Source organism: Lathyrus oleraceus, chromosome 7, assembly GCF_024323335.1.
Source record: "Lathyrus oleraceus cultivar Zhongwan6 chromosome 7, CAAS_Psat_ZW6_1.0, whole genome shotgun sequence".
NCBI lineage: Eukaryota > Viridiplantae > Streptophyta > Magnoliopsida > Fabales > Fabaceae > Lathyrus > Lathyrus oleraceus.
Genome location: NC_066585.1, coordinates 111,565,218 through 111,583,229, shown reverse-complemented (window position 1 = coordinate 111,583,229; position 18,012 = coordinate 111,565,218). Strand labels below are relative to the sequence as shown.

At 35.6% G+C, this 18,012-nt stretch overlaps 1 protein-coding gene and 1 non-coding gene across 2 annotated transcripts in view; one reads left to right on the top strand and one right to left on the bottom strand.

Annotated features, from left to right (window-relative positions):
* LOC127105033 (protein MET1, chloroplastic) overlaps nt 1-18,012 on the top strand; it is a 46,116-nt gene that overhangs the window by 14,699 nt on the left and 13,405 nt on the right. The window lies entirely within an intron of this gene.
* On the bottom strand, nt 10,212-10,407 carry LOC127109714 (U2 spliceosomal RNA). The gene has a single exon (XR_007796982.1). It is a non-coding gene; the product is annotated as a U2 spliceosomal RNA (small nuclear RNA).

Below are 18,012 nucleotides of genomic sequence, written 5' to 3'. Positions count from 1 at the left end.
CACACACCCCTAATTTTACATTATTTGAGGCTTACAAAACCTAGGTTACAATATGCTATTTATAACCTAAGCACCCAACTGGATTTGGGCCTTCAGATATCGCAGCAAACTTCTTCTTTGCTGTTACAAAGTCAGCAGAAAACTTCTGCTACAATCAAGGTCTTCAATCTTTTAGTTCCTAAAATATCTCCATATATATATCTCCTAAATCTGTATATTTTGATTGAGTCTTTAAGACCTCCACAAAGAAGTTAGGATATTCACCAAATATCCTAACTAATCCTAGAATATTAAATTAGCTAGCACATGCCAGATTTATACACATGCGCGATGTCACAGTCACGATGTCGTGACATCGTACATGACATGTTGGTCCAGATGTTGAACTTCTTCAACCCAACATATTAAAACAACAGAGGTGTTTACATTATTTGTTTTATAAAATTAATGTCAATCCTAAGGTACTAACAATCTCCCCCTTTGGCAAATTTTAGCTAAAACAAATAAACATTACACTAGACACCATATCCCAATATGGGTCTGCACTTCCTCTTTGTCATTGTCAGTCCCATTACCAACACCACTTATGGTGTACATGAGGAAGAAGTTGTACACGGATCAGCTGCATCACAACCCTTCCCCTCAACAGTAGAGCTTCCTGAAGAATATGTAATGCTGAGTACATAGATAATGTAACTCAGATCACAAGACACAACTGTCCTCTTAACTCAGATCACAAGTCACAAGTGATATACCCAGTTAGTGACTTTTGTGCCTGAAACCACCTTCTGCTCGCTACCATATTTTGCTTGCTTCTGGTACATCCTCGGGACAATGTTTCTCTCCCCCTTTTTAGCTAACCATTTATAAATGAAACCTTCACAAAACCAGATCCAGGCGCAGTATGCCCAAATCTTAACAAACCCCATGGTTTAGAGGGAATGGGACGTCGCTCTTGTAAGGAGAGGAGTGCTAATGCATCCTTTAAATAGGCCAGACTGTGCTTAGGAATTAATGGTAGGAATAAATGCTTGGTCAAGATTCATAAATATTTGCTGAGAAACAGTCAGAGAATCACCAACAATATCTCAGACTATCTTTGAATACCTTTTATAGCTCTTGATTGTTTCTTTTCAGAAACAACAGTTCCAATGCATGAAGACTATTCCATATATGCAGTCAGACACGTTGCACGCGATGTCTTAACATTCAACGCGGCTTTTGCCTGCATTCTTCATGTATTCTTCCTATCATCATTTCCTAAGACCACTTTCGTACCTCCAGTGGTAGCTTGACATCTGGCACCACTACAGCCAAAATCACAAACACCAGTAGGTGGTTACTCCCCCTGTACCACACAACTGTAACACTTGGGCATATTCTACTACACCAAACCCATATTTCCTAATGACTATAAGTTTCAGAAGGAACTAACAATATTGTCCAAGGCAATGTCATGACATTCGGTCAGACATTCTTATGCTCACTCAGCCTTGACACACACCACATCATCCCAATAACCAACAAGGGTCCATACCTTGCTATCTGAGAACACATAGACCACAAGCTTGATGATTACTTGCAGCGCAAAGACAGAACTCCCCCTGTCATGAACAACCAACTCTCCTCTTGAAACTTGGAGATCACACATGAACATATCCAACACCCCAAAGTTGGACCTTCACATACTTCCTGATTCAAAGAGAACTCAGACCACTTGATGAATGGAAAACATAAGACGCATCTTCATGTCTTCAAGAGCACTCCCTCTGTTCAACCTTCATGGCTGAACACATCCACACTCTGTGTCAATCTCTCTTCTAACCAGAACAGAAAGTCACTTCACAAAATGTTCTAACATTAGTTAGGACATCCTTCACAACATAACAAAGAACACCATCTGATAATCTTCAGATATCACTGAGTCACCCGCTTGATCCAAAAGAAACCAGACACAAATTGGGACATATACATTCTCATCCCATTACAAGAGATAATCTTCCATAGATAGCTCAGAACTCCTACCACAAGCTTCAAGAGATGAATAGAAAACACCTCCTTTTGTCTTCAACTTACTACTTTTCTGCTCAAAAGTAATTTGTCTCAGACTTTCCTCAAGAATAATCAGCTGCCATATGTTGATTATCTTGATTCTTCGAACTCACTTCTGAGATGGACCAAATGCCACTGGTTGATTACCTCTTTCATGAATCCTCATATGAAAAAGTCAAATGCCATTTTTTGACCTCTCCACTTTTATCAGACTTCTCCCAAAGATATTCTGACCTTCCAAGTGAGACTTGAACTTCAAGCTACATGTTAAACAAAACTTAGATTCTCTAAGACATGAACATGTAACATCTTCTCCATCCAGCAACTCCAAAGAACTGCAATGAAAACGATCTTTTTGAAGTACCCAATCTACCACTCTGTAGACCCTTCTATCTTAAGTTGATGTGCCACTTCACCAACTAAGATTCTGATGTTGAACCAAATGTCACTACATTGTGTTTTAACATCTAGCTGTTGAATTCAGCTCCCTCTTCTGCCACTTGAAAGAACTTCCTCCCTTCACAGAACAAGAGTTCAACGTTCTCGTAGACTTGATTGTGGAACCAAGTTTGAGTAAACAACCTCCATCCTGCAGGTTTGCAGTTAAGTCATCCAAGCTCACACCTTGATGAATCCCTGCTTCTTCTCCACAGACGTCAGACACTCTGATGCATGAGTCTTCAGAAGGACCAGTTTGAAACTAACCTTTCAGCTATATCAAGGATTCCACTTCCTAAAGCAAGGTTGTTTCCATGATGTCAAGAATGCTGCCACTTGTTCTTAACTCCACAGTGTGCATTAGCCAATGCACTTCCTTACCTAGATCAGAAGTAAACTGATCCAAGTAACACCATCAAGACTATGATGTCTTCTTCTTCTTGTACACACCAAGGCTGAACATGTTTCTTGCCAGGAAACCTTTTCAGAGATCATATGCTTTTGCTGCCACCAAAGTGATAGATCATAAACCAATGTACTATCCTTCCTGTGATTCTGCACAGGGTCTTGAAGAAGAGATGTTCCAACATCTTTAAGAACATCAGTTATCTTGAGCTCCAAGGATAATCAATTAAATACTTGTACTTGGCACAAGTAGACATTGATCTTAAATCCTTTCCCAATTATCCTTTCAGATACTTCCACCATAAGAATACTTTGAAAATACTCTTCTTGTGTCAACATCTTCTGCTTGCAAGCACCTCAACCGTTTTGAGAATCTTTCCAGATTAGATTCACCCTTAGGAATGAGAGAGATGAATCCTTCCTTGCAAATGTGTCACACAACAACCAGAACCCATGTGACACAGTTCAACCGCCAACCAGACCCTAGGCTGACCAAACGTGAGGCGGTTAACCAAAACTCCCCCTCAAATTAACAATCATGGAAACTCCACACCAATATCCATGCGTTGTACACAAATGTCTCAACATGACATACACCATCCCTACCAGTGGCAATTAACTCTATGAGTTATACCTATACATACTCCAATCACACCAATCAGACTCCAGCTGACCATAAGTACTAGTGAAAACAAAACAACACCAGTCAATAGTAGATATGCATTGCCAGAGCATACTACCTCAACCAACCTCTGAATCTTCATATTCTCACTCCTTGAAAGAACTGCCACTTCTGAGCGTGGTGTTTGAATAACAAGATTCATGGTCCTAATCCTCTTAAATGAAATAACAGTCAGGTTACCCCATTATTGACTTCTAACATCCAGGGGACTTGTCTTCCAACATAACATAGTACTTCAGGGAACAACTATCCAACCCTGATCAATCTACAGGAATAAGACAAACAGCAGGAATTTTCACAATGTCACATCTCAACCAGCTCCACTTCTAGAGATCAGACTTCTAAAAGTGACCTTATTGAGCACACACACAGTTGACCCTACCCTTGTCAACTTAGCACACACAGATGTCTCCTTTTCCAGGTCAGGAGTAGGTTCCAAACAAAAGTATCCCTTTGTTTGACACCTAAAAACATCTGCTCTTCAACCAGTAGGTGCATACTTGTTGAACAACATGTTCTAACATCACATAGAACATTAGTTCCACCTCCTTGGAACAAACCCTCCTTGAAAGTCGTCAAGGTCTTCATATGCACTACCAAAGAGAGTAAAAGAATCAGTGATCAGGTGATTCTTACCATGATGAGTGGACTTGAGGAGACTCAAGTATCTTTGACATCTTCAGTAGATTATAATGAAATCTTGAATACAACAGCCTTTCATCCACATGAGGGGAAACTACATCATAGTTTGAGTTTTGCCAGGTATTATGCAGCGGAAATCATAATACAACTCAACCTATGAACACACACTTCACCATATCAGCCTCCAAGAACATACCAAGTTTGAATATGATTCAATACTAGCGCAGCTGTCCCACACAAAGGCCAATTGCCAACCTCCAGAGACAGGTACACACAGTTCCTGTCATGAATAGTCCATCCACCTACTTCAAGGGACCATTCAGGTAAATCACAGAACCTTCCACAGGTTCCAACATCAGTACTAACATAACTCCTTGCAAGATACCAGAAAGTATCACCCATGGATCTCATCCAGAAACAGAACAGGATGCCTGCTCTGATACCATTTGAAATTCTTGCGTAGTCAGTATCCAGATGTTCTACTCCAAGTCATGACATCTGATCCAACATAGTTACTAATACAGCAAGACAGTTACACAAATTAAAACCCAGTCCTAATATGCACACATTCACAGATGTCACGATTTCTGCTACTATATCACCATAGACTGGAAGAACGCCCAATATTGTCCATCTGTTACAACATTACAGTTTGCTGGCCTTGTACTTGTATTTCCTAAAATTTAGGTTAAGCAAGTCAACCTAATTTCCACATATTAGGGTGCTAACAAATAGGCTATTTGTTAGGTTCATTAATTGTAGCTCAGTTGTTAGTTTCCTAGATTTTAGCTCAGCTGTTGGATTCCTGAAAAATAGTCTGAGAAAAATACTGAAACAGAAAAACTAACCATCCTACAATTTAGCATATGCTGTCAGGAATGAATGTCACAACATTCAGTTTGACGACCAGAACATAGACCATATGCTAAGTCTGTTATTTTTCTGAACACAGACTGTACAAAATGTTGTACTGTAAGAGACCAACCAGTTTATACTTCAGTATCAGCTTACAGTAATAAATGTCAAAACATCCAATTTGACATTTACACAATGAGCCTTATGCCAGGTCTGTTATCCCCTTGATAAACAGACTGAAATAACTACTGAACCGAAGCAGAACAGCCAACCTGCCTATTATGCTGTCCATGATGAATATCATAACATCCTGTTTGACATTAAGATAGTATGCTATGTACCAGGTCTATTATTCTCTTGATACACAGACTGAAATACATACAGAGTTATAACATACAGGATCATAACGTGCAGAAGGTAAAAACACAAGTAATTGTTAACCCAGTTCGGTCCAACATAACCTACTCTGGGGGCATACAAAGCCAGGAAGAAGATCCACTATCAGAAGTATTAATTCAGAGTTAAACTCCCCCGTTTACAACTCTTCACTTAATCCCTACCCAATGCAATCTATACCTAGGAACTCCTAGATAGAAACCACCAGTTTCCATTCCTATCACAACAATTACAATGTAATGTGAACCATCTTGAACTTGCTTCACAGCTTAGTGCAAGACCATAACAACTCTTACCTACAGGCTTTGAGTTACAAATAATCTCAGCTTTGAGCACTGAGAAACACATGGTAACCTTCCCACAGGTTGGGAGGTTTACCTCACACACACCCCTAATTTTACATTATTTGAGGCTTACAAAACCTAGGTTACAATATGCTATTTATAACCTAAGCACCCAACTGGATTTGGGCCTTCAGAAATCGCAGCAAACTTCTTCTTTGCTGTTACAAAGTCAGCAGAAAACTTCTGCTACAATCAAGGTCTTCAATCTTTTAGTTCCTAAAATATCTCCATATTTAGAAACTGTATATTCTGATTGAGTCTTTCAGACCTCCACAAAGAAGTTAGGATATTCACCAAATATCCTAACTAATCCCAGAATATTAAATTAGCTAGCACATGCCAGATTTATACACATGCGCGGTGTCACAGTCATGATGTCGTGACATCGTACATGACATGTTGGTCCAGATGTTGAACTTCTTCAACCCAACATATTAAAACAACAGAGGTGTTTACATTATTTGTTTTATAAAATTAATGCCAATCCTAAGGTACTAACAATCTCCCCCTTTGGCAAATTTTAGCTAAAACAAATAAATATTACACTAGACACCATATCCCAATATGGGCCTGCACTTCCTCTTTGTCATTGTCAGTCCCATTACCAACACCACTTATGGTGTACGTGAGGAAGAAGTTGTACACGGATCAGCTGCATCACAACCCTTCCCCTCAACAGTAGAGCTTCCTGAAGAATATGTAATGCTGAGTACATAGATAATGTAACTCAGATCACAAGACACAACTGTCCTCTTAACTCAGATCACAAGTCACAAGTGATATACCCAGTTAGTGACTTTTGTGCCTGAAACCACCTTCTGCTCGCTACCATATTTTGCTTGCTTCTGGCACATCCTCAAGACAATGTTTCTCTCCCCCTTTTTAGCTAACCATTTATAAATGAAACCTTCACAAAACCAGATCCAGGCGTAGTATGCCCAAATCTTAACAAACCCCATGGTTTAGAGGGAATGGGACGTCGCTCTTGTAAGGAGAGGAGTGCTAATGCATCCTTTAAATAGGCCAGACTATGCTTAGGAATTAACGGTAGGAATAAATGCTTGGTCAAGATTCATAAATATTTGCTGAGAAACAGTCAGAGAATCACCAACAATATCTCAGACTATCTTTGAATACCTTTTATAGCTCTTGATTGTTTCTTTTCAGAAACAACAGTTCCAATGCATGGAGACTATTCCATATATGCAGTCAAACACGTTGCACGCGATGTCTTAACATTCAACGCGGCTTTTGCCTGCATTCTTCATGTATTCTTCCTATCATCATTTCCTAAGACCACTTTCGTACCTCCAGTGGTAGCTTGACATCTGACACCACTACAGCCAAAATCACAAACACCAGTAGGTGGTTACTCCCCCTGTACCACACAACTGTAACACTTGGGCTTATTCTACTACACCACACCCATATTTCCTAATGACTATAAGTTTCAGAAGGAACTAACAATATTGTCCAAGGCAATGTCATGACATTCGGTCCGACATTCTTATGCTCACTCAGCCTTGACACACACCACATCATCCCAATAACCAACAAGGGTCCATACCTTGCTATCTGAGAACACATAGACCACAAGCTTGATGATTACTTGCAGCGCAAAGGCAGAACTCCCCCTGTCATGAACAACCAACTCTCCTCTTGAAACTTGGAGATCACACATGAACATATCCAACACCCCAAAGTTGGACCTTCACATACTTCCTGATTCAAAGAGAACTCAGACCACTTGATGAATGGAAAACATAAGATGCATCTTCATGTCTTCAAGAGCACTCCCTCTGTTCAACCTTCATGGCTGAACACATCCACACTCTGTGTCAATCTCTCTTCTAACCAGAACAGAAAGTCACTTCACAAAATGTTCTAACATTAGTTAGGACATCCTTCACAACATAACAAAGAACACCATCTGATAATCTTCAGATATCACTGAGTCACCCGCTTGATCCAAAAGAAACCAGACACAAATTGGGACATATACATTCTCATCCCATTACAAGAGATAATCTTCCATAGATAGCTTAGAACTCCTACCACAAGCTTCAAGAGATGAATAGAAAACACCTCCTTTTGTCTTCAACTTACTACTTTTCTGCTCAAAAGTAATTTGTCTCAGACTTTCCTCAAGAATAATCAGCTGCCATATGTTGATTATCTTGATTCTTCGAACTCACTTCTGAGATGGACCAAATGCCACTGGTTGATTACCTCCTTCATGAATCCTCATACGAAAAAGTCAAATGCCACTTTTTGACCTCTCCACTTTTATCAGACTTCTCCCAAAGATATTCTGACCTTCCAAGTGAGACTTGAACTTCAAGCTACATGTTAAACAAAACTTAGATTCTCTAAGAGACTTCTAATGCCAAAACACACACAAGCAAGAGACTTCAGATGCTCAAGCACGCAGGCAAAAAATTTCTTACAATCTAACTTATAATAAAAATATTGTTTGTTTCTTACATTTGATATACAATAAGAGGTATAAAAAAATACAACACACTAATACTCTTTTAGACTTAGGAATTTCTAGAGTATACAAGTGTTAAGAAATTATAAGTTAAACTTGTGCTTTTTGTTTGACAGAGTAATAACTCTTTTATTGTCAAATGGGTATTTATTTTTCTACAAAAGGAATTATATGTTGCATCCCAGTGTCTTCTATAGATTTTTTCTTAAGTCTTCACGTGATCATAAGAAGACAAAATGTCCCCAGAGTCTGATAGTGACATATCAGAATCTCCTCGATCCTTGCGTTGACTGGATCTTTAGAGTTTGGATCTTAAGAGGCTGACTCTTTAGAGTTTGGATTTTCAGAGGCCGACATCATTCAGAGTCAGAGTCTTCAGAGTCTAGTCTTCAGCTTCAGATCATTCAGAATCTGGATCTCTTGCTTCTTTTTAAATATATATTCTCAATACCATTACTAAGTTCTCTTTAGAAATTTTAGTCCATTGTTCTTTAAATATTTTCTTATCATCAAAACCTTAAAGATATGCTACAAATCAATTTTATTTCAATAATATACCTCAGTGTCTTTACCCGTTTTATGTGCCTTCAAGCACAAATTTGAAAATTCATCATCTGAGCTTGAACTAGAAGATGAAGAGGATCTCTCGTCTTCGTCTTCTAAAGTGATATAAGCCTATGACCTTTGATATGATTACCATTTGTCTCTTAGGAGGATTTATCCTTCGTTTTGTTTCACTTGTTGAGACTAAGACATGTAGTGAGGTAATAACTTGAGTTTCCACATTCATAACATGTAACACTTTCTTCCTTTTACTTTTCTTCTTTCTCACATGGATGAGATTTCTTAAAGTTGATTAAATTCATGTCAAAGTGTTTAAATTGGTGTTTCTTTATATATTGATTATAGCGCTTGACAGATAACCCCATTTATTTCTCTTTGGAAGAATCTTCGTCATAACTTTCATCATTTTCCTCTACTTTCCTTGCCTTGGAAATGGGGCTTTCAAGGAGATGCCCAACTTCTCTTATTTCATTTCTCTTTCTTTTTGGCATTTACTTCAATGTCGCAGACCTTCTTAATTCATTTTCATGTTCAATCAATTTTCTAAATAAGGTTGAAACACCCAAATTATTTAGATCATTTGATTCATCAATGATAGCTGCTTGTTATGGCAGAACAATCAAAATTATTGCAGCTTGAATTAACCAAAGTGTGAATTCTTTATTTAACGCACGTAGAATAACAACTTCATTGGTAAACTATGTTATTGTATCCCTTGTACTTACATGACTTTTTAACTATAGTCATTGCTAATGGTTAATAGTCCCATTAGTCATTCCTACTGACATTCTCTGTAACTAAAGTATCTCATGTTTTATTTACGAAATCATTATTTGTGACATTTTATTATAAGCATTTGCGGATTCAAACCCATATAGTCAGGAAATCCTTTATCTGCCACAGTCATACGATCTAGATTGTCGAATTAATTAAGATGAGATGAGCAGTGGCTCTCATTTTTACCGATTGCTTGCAGCATCAAAATTAAATAAATAATAACTCTTGGGTGTAAAGTCTTTCTTAAGAGGGAAAAAAGAAATCAGTTAGTGATTAAACATCAAGACATTGACATTTACATTTGAGAGCAAGTTCTGCCATTGTTTAAAAAATATTGACAATAAAAACTACATTTTTTATTAAGTTTGATGACTTATAATGTTTCTTGTACCGTGCTGACGAATATTTTAGTATGGAAAGATGTTTACAAGACCCATTTTCAAATATTTCAGTTATATGTTTATAGACCTAGGAATATAACATTCTTGGAATCATACCCTTTAGCCAATTTTAAACATAACTTATTTATTGATCTATTTAAAGAAAAAAATTTGAACTAGGTTTGGTGGGGTGTGCCTGGCTATTGCAATAGTGCAACGCAAAAGCAACACTTGAGAGACCCAATAGCAAGCTATTGAAGTGGACTCTCCCCCTCAAGAAATAAATTTAATATCGTGTGAACCATTGGCCCACATATCAGATATTAAACTGATAAGAACTGATACTACACTTGATCTTAGCCAAAAGGCCGAGAAAGGTATGAGTTGAAATGCATGCTAGTTGTGCATTTTATATCAGACATTTGTTATGTTTCTTACTTCATTAACCGAGGTGGGACTCTTATGCATCATCTTCTATTTGAAACATATAAACTGTTTTGATAAGATATCTTGAAACCATCACTTGTTGAACTCGTGGAATCAGATTCAAATGTAACTCTCCTGCCTCTTTCATGCTGTTTTGTCATAAATAAATTAAAAATAACAATTTCAACATTTATCTTGATCAATTATTTTACAAGAGTTTAAGAAAATGTTGTGATCAATACTAACATAAAGTTAATTTTTTAAGGTCACACATACTGAGGTGGCAGCCATGTCCTTGATTTTTTTGGCCTACCATGTATATTTAGTTGGAAGCCAAATTCATTTTAGCCAGCAAATTGTTTACATCTAATAGTTCCAATATAAGCTCCCACGATGCTATCAGTTTCAATTATAGTGAACTGCATGCTAACTATTTAAAACAATGTCTTCATTCTGTTTCATATGTTTTTCAATAAAGAACTATTGTTTTAACATTCTTGCTGATAACAAATATTAACTATCTTAAGAAAACCGGCTTGTTTATAGAATAAGGATCAGAAGAAAAAAAACATAAAGATAGTATAAGAATATATAAGTACTCCAAAGTAAATATACCGTATTGAGAATACTCCAAAGTCCATAGTATCTTTACATTTAACGAGGAATTGAAGTATATGGTTCTTAACTTTGATATTAACTAGAATCATAGATGGATCTGACTATTAAGAAAAGTGATCAAGAAATCAAGAAATTCTTCCTCAAAACTTATTTTTAGTTGATTTTGACACGCTCTCCATCATAGCTTTAAAAATAGCTAATAGTTTAGATAATAACTGTTTCATTTTTGTTTATTTTTTTGTTTCAGTTATAAACTTAATCAAAATATATGTGATGTTTGATTTTCTCCAATAAGGTTCAAATGGATCATAGTCAAGGTGGTGGTTAAATTGTTCCACACAAGTCTCAAAACAGTATTCTTACATGGTGACTTAGATTCATTAATCATACAAGCAAAATATCTTCCAAATCTAGATTTATTAACTGATGCAATTAGAAAATGTCTCATTATGGGAAATAGTTGCACACCACCTTTTGTTAAAGTCCTTAAAACACATTCAGGAAAAGATAAGATCATAACAAGTTATCCTTATATATATATATATATATATATATATATATATATATATATATATATATATATATATATATATATATATATATATATATATATATATATATATATATATATTTGTTTAGCTGGTGCAACTATCGCACAAACAAGAGTTATTCTGAAATGTGAAAACCTTTTAGGGATGAACATTTTGTTGTTCCTAGTGCTGAACTTGTTAGAGTTGTGGAAAGGCGGGAAAGCCACTCTTTATCAAGATTGCACTGATATTCAACTCCTTAAGAAAGTTGAAATTGTTTTAAGCGTATTTACAACCAGAACAATGCAACAAAGCGTTTTAAATTTGAACTAGAGATAGCCAATTACAAACAAGTTAATTTATATATTCAAGAATATTATTCTAGTTTTTTTAATTTGTGGATAAAACACGTTGCTTTTTTTTCATGTTAATGTTATTAAGTGTGTTCTCGCGACTGTCCAAGAGATTTTCAATATAAGTAACCGATATAAATTTATAATGAAACTTAGCCCAAAATTTAAAGTTGTCGAGGTGTTTTTCTAAATGTAAAGCTGGTTCCTTCTTTAGATACATGTGTTTGAGAACTTCTAAGGTAGGAACAACATGTCATTACTCAAGGAGTCATGTCTCACGTGTTGCATATACTGCTCAGAGTCGAGGTAAATGTCATGATATGAGACATGTTCAATGTTTTTCTTTGCAAATAATTTGGACATATTTCTCGGAGTTGTAGTAAAAAGTTCTCTAATTTTTGCAAGCAACAAGTTCATATCATATCTGCTTGACCCACACGTCCTCCATGACCAATGCAATGTTTGATCCAAGCATTTCATACAACTACACTCGTTTGTGTTGATCTCCCTTTTTCTGAATATCCGTCTGTATTAATTTCCAGCACTCGTATGTGTTGACCCCTGTTTTCGATACTCATCTGCATTGATTTCCAACACTCGTCTGTGTTAATCTCCCTATTTTTTAATACTTGTCTGTATTGATTTTCAACACTCGTCCGTGTTGATCTCTCTTTTTTCAATACTCGTTTGTATTGATTTCCAACACTCGTTTGTGTTGATATATTCTTTCAATATTCGTTCGTATTAATTTCCAACACTCGTTTGTGTTGATCCCTATTTCCAATACCCGTCTGTATTGATTTCCAACACTCGTCTGTATTTATCCCTTTTTTCAATACTTGTTTGTATTGATTTCCAACAATCGTCAGTGTTGGTCCATTTTAAAAAAAATCGTCCATATTGATTTTCAACACTCGTTTATGTTGATCCTTTTTTTCAATACTAGTCCGTATTGATTTTCAACACTCGTCGGTGTTGATCCATTTTTTCAATACTCGTCTGTATTAATTTTCAACAATTGTTAGAGTATTCCCTTCTTTCAATACTCTTTTGTATTGATTTTCAACACACGTTTGCGTTGACACTTTATTCAATACTCGTCTGTATTGATTTTCAACATTTTTCCATGTTGGTCCTTTTTTCAAAACTCGTTTGTGTTGACTTCTAACACATGTCGGTGTTGATCCATTTTTTCAATAGTCGTCCGTATTGATTTCCAACACTCGTCCGTGTTAATCTCCCTTTTTTTAATACTCGTCTGTATTGATTTCTAACACTCATCCGTGTTGATCTCCTTTTTTTCCAATACTCGTCTGTATTGATTTCCAACACTCGCCCGTGTTGTCCCTTTTTTCAATACTCGTCTATATTGATTTCCAACATTCATCCGTGTTGACCCCTTTCTTCAAAACTCGTATGTATTGATTTCGAACACTCGTCTGTGTTGATCCCTTTTTTAATACTCGTTTGTATTGATTTCCAACACTCATCCATGTTAATCTTCCTATTTTTAATACCCGTCCGTATTGATTTGCAACACTTGTCCGAGTTGATCTCCTTATTTTTCAATTCTCGTCCGTATTAATTTCCAACACTCATATGTGTTGATCCCTTTTACGATACTCGTTTGTATTAATTTCCAACACTCATTTGTGTTGATCTCCCTTTTTTTTCAATACTCGTCTATATTGATATCCAAGCATTTGAGAAGAGGAATTGAAAACTCAAGACCATCTCTCTTTTCGTATAGTTTTGATTGAGAATGATCTGACTTACGGTATGAATTGGTGTAAAATGACAATTGTTCGACTGACCGAGTAAGAGAACTTGTATTCAAACAATTGAGGAGTGAAGTTGAAAACTCAAAGTCAACTCCCTTTTCATTTAGCTTATTGTGAAAATATTTCGATTTAATCGGAGTTTGGAAGTTGGTATAGGAATGACAATTATTTGACTAACCAAGTAAGAGAACTTGTATTCAAATAGTCGAGGAGAAAAATTGAAGACTCAAAGTTATCTCCCTTTCGGTTTCTTGTTATAAAAGGATTTGATTTGTTTGTACTTAAATGATTTAGAAATGACGACCATTTGACTAACCGAGTAAGAAAACTCGTATTCAAATAATCGAGGAGAGGAGTTGAAAACTCAAAACCACCCCCCTTTTCATTTTCAAATGAAGTGTTGTTTAGATGTGATTAAGTATTTTAATTTAACTTTCGATATCGGATCGAGGTTTTAAAATTTGCATTCTTATGAATGAATTGATATTATTTAGTGAATAATCCATCTAATCGATTAATTAAAACCGAATAGGTCTCATTGTAAGAAGGCCCAAGAGTAAGCCATGTGAGGTTGATGGTGATGCTTTTACAAGCGATTAAGTTACATAGGTGTTTTGAAAATGTGCTCGACTTAGAATCGAGAAGTATGTGATTTATTTTGAAATCGGCTCGGATTATTTTAAAATCGATGAAAGCGACGTGATTTTGTCACAATTATAACATATCATTTCGTGTATACTCAAGGTTCAATATAAACAAATAGATAAAGAATAATCATGCACATACACTCCTTAAGATAAATAAACATCTAAATTATGAAGGTCATTTGTGATTCTATAATCAATTAATTACCTGAATGTTTAACGAATTATTTTATTTTAGTTAAATAATAAGTAGTAATAAAAAATGAATATAACCAAATAATTAAATATTAATAATGATAACGACCATATAATTGTGTATTTACTTCTTAAAAATTAATAATAATAATAATAATAGTAATATAATTACATATTTACTATATATATATATATATATATATATATATATATATATATATATATATATATATATATATATATATATATATATATATATATATATACATATATATATATATATATATATATATATATATAAATAAAATAATATTAACAATAATGTAATATTATAATTTCGAAAATAAAATAAAATAATATTAACAATAGTATAATTATAATTTCAAAAATAAAATAAAATAATATTAACAATGGTATAATTATAATTTCGAAAATAAAATAAAATAATATTAACAATCAAAGCATTTGTTCTATTCTAAACTATGGGGGTGTTATCAGTAAGACGAATATGGGCCTAAAGAAAAAAGAAAGGTCCAGGAAGAGTCTGGTCAAAGTTGACCCAGAAGATTCATCCTTTGAACGGTGACAAGTGTCCATGTTGATCCCTATTTTCAATACCCGTCTGTATTGATTTCTAACACTCGTATGTGTTGATCCTTTTATTCAATACTCATCTGTATTGATTTCCAGCACTTGTTTGTGATGATCCCTTTTTTTAATATTTGTTTGTATTGATTTCCAACAATCGCCCATGTTGATCCCTTTTTTTAATACTCGTCCGTATTGATTTCCTGCACACGTCCGTGTTGATCTCATCTTTTCAATAGTCGTCCGTATTAATTTCCAACACTCATCGGTGTTGATCACCTTTTTTTTCAATAATCGTATGTATTGATTCTCAACACTCGTCCATTTTGATATCACTTTTTTTCGATACTCGTCCGTATTGATTTCCAACACTCGTTCGTGTTGATCTCTCTTTTTTCAATACTCGTTTGTATTGATTTCCAACACTCGTTTGTGTTGATATATTTTTTCAATATCCGTTCGTATTAATTTCCAACACTCGTCTGTGTTGATCTCCCTTTTTCAATACTCGTATGTATTGATTTCCAACACTCGTTAGTGTTTATCCCTTTTTTCAATACTTGTTTGTATTGATTTCCAACAATCGTCAGTGTTGGTCCATTTTTAAAAAAATCGTCCATATTGATTTCCAACACTCGTTTGTGTTGATCCTTTTTTTCAATACTAGTCCGTATTGATTTTCAACACTCGTCGGTGTTGATCCATTTTTTCAATACTCGTCTGTATTAATTTTCAACAATTTTTCGAGTTGATCCCTTCTTTCAATACTCGTTTGTATTGATTTTCAACACACGTCTGTGTTGACACTTTATTCAATTCTCGTCTGTATTGATTTTCAACACTTTTCCATGTTGATCCTTTTTTTCAAAACTCGTTTGTGCTGACTTCCAACACATGTCCGTGTTGATCCATTTTTTCAATACTCGTCCGTATTGATTTCCAACACTCGTTCGTGTTAATCTCCCTTTTTTTAATACTTGTCTGTATTGATTTCTAACACTCATCCGTGTTGATCTCTTTTTTTTCAATACTCGTCTGTATTGATTTCCAACACTCGCCCGTGTTGATCCCTTTTTTCAATACTCGTCTATATTGATTTCCAACACTCATCCGTGTTGACCCCTTTCTTCAAAACTCGTATGTATTGATTTCCAACACTCGTCTATGTTGATCCCTTTTTTAATACTCGTTTGTATTGATTTCCAACACTCATCCATGTTAATCTTCCTATTTTTAATACCCGTCTGTATTGATTTGCAACACTCGTCCGTGTTGATCTCCTTATTTTTCAATTCTCGTCTGTATTAATTTCCAAAACTCATATGTGTTGATCCCTTTTACGATACTCGCTTGTATTAATTTCCAACACTCGTTTGTGTTGATCTCCCTTTTTTTCAATACTCGTCTATATTGATTTCCCACACTCGTCCGTGTTGATCTCCCCTTTTCAGTACTCATCTGTATTGATTTTCAACACTCGTCTGTGTTGATCCCTTTTTTTGATACTCGTCTGTATTAATTTCCAACACTCGTCCGTGATGATCCCTATTTTCAATGCCCATCCATATTGATTTCCAACACGCGTCTGTGTTGATCCTTTTATTCGATACTCGTTTGTATTGATTTCCAACACTTGTCTGTGATGATCCCTTTTTTCAATACTCGTTCGTATCGATTTCCAACACTCGCCTGTGTTGATCTCTTTCTTCAATACTCGTCCATATTGATTTCCTACACTCGTCCGTGTTGATCTACCTTTTTTCAATACTCGTCTGTATTGGTTTCCAACACTCGTCCGTGTTGATCTCCTTTTTTTTTCAATTCTCATCCGTATTAATTTCCAACACTCGTCCGTATTGATACCTTTTACGATATTCGTCCGTATTAATTTCAAACACTCGCTCATGTTGATATCCATTTTTTACTCGTCTGTGTTGATCTCCCTTTTTCAATACTCGTCTGTATTGATTTTCAACACTGTATGTGTTTATCCCTTTTTTCAATGCTCGTCCGTATTAATTTCCAACACTCGTCCATGTTGATCCCTATTTTCAATACCCGTTTGTATTGATTTCCAACACTCGTACGTGTTGATCCTTTTATTCAATACTCATCTGTATTGATTTCCAGCACTTGTTTGTGATGATCCCTTTTTTCAATATTCGTTTGTATTGATTTCCAACAATCGCCCATGTTGATCCCTTTTTTCAATACTCGTCCGTATTGATTTCCTGCACACGTCCGTGTTGATCTCATCTTTTCAATAGTCGTCCGTATTGATTTCCAACACTCGTCAGTGTTGATCACCTTTTTTTCAATAATCGTATGTATTGATTCTCAACACCCGTCCATTTTGATATCACTTTTTTTCGATACTCGTCCGTATTGATTTCCAACACTTGTTCGTGTTGATCTTTTTTTTCCAATACTCGTCCTTATTGAGTTCTAACACTCGTCCGTGTTGATCTCTCCTTTTTTCAATTATCGTCTATATTGATTTCCAACACTCGTCCGTGTTGATCCCTTTATACGCTACTCGTCCGTATTGATTTCCATCACTCGTATGTGTTGATCTCCCATTTTTCAATACGCGTATGTATTGATTTCCAACACTCGTTTGTGTTGATCTCCCTTTTTCAATACTCGTCCGTATTGATTTCCAACACTCGTTTGTGTTGATCCCTTTTTTCAATACTCACTTGTGTTAAGTGCCGAGCAAGTAACCATTGTCGACGATTAATTTTTACTTGTATATAAATCGAATTTATGCATTGTGATTAGGGTCGCAAGTGTCATTAAGTTCTCTATAAAATCCAATATCCAAGTCACAATGATTCAGAGATTCAATGGT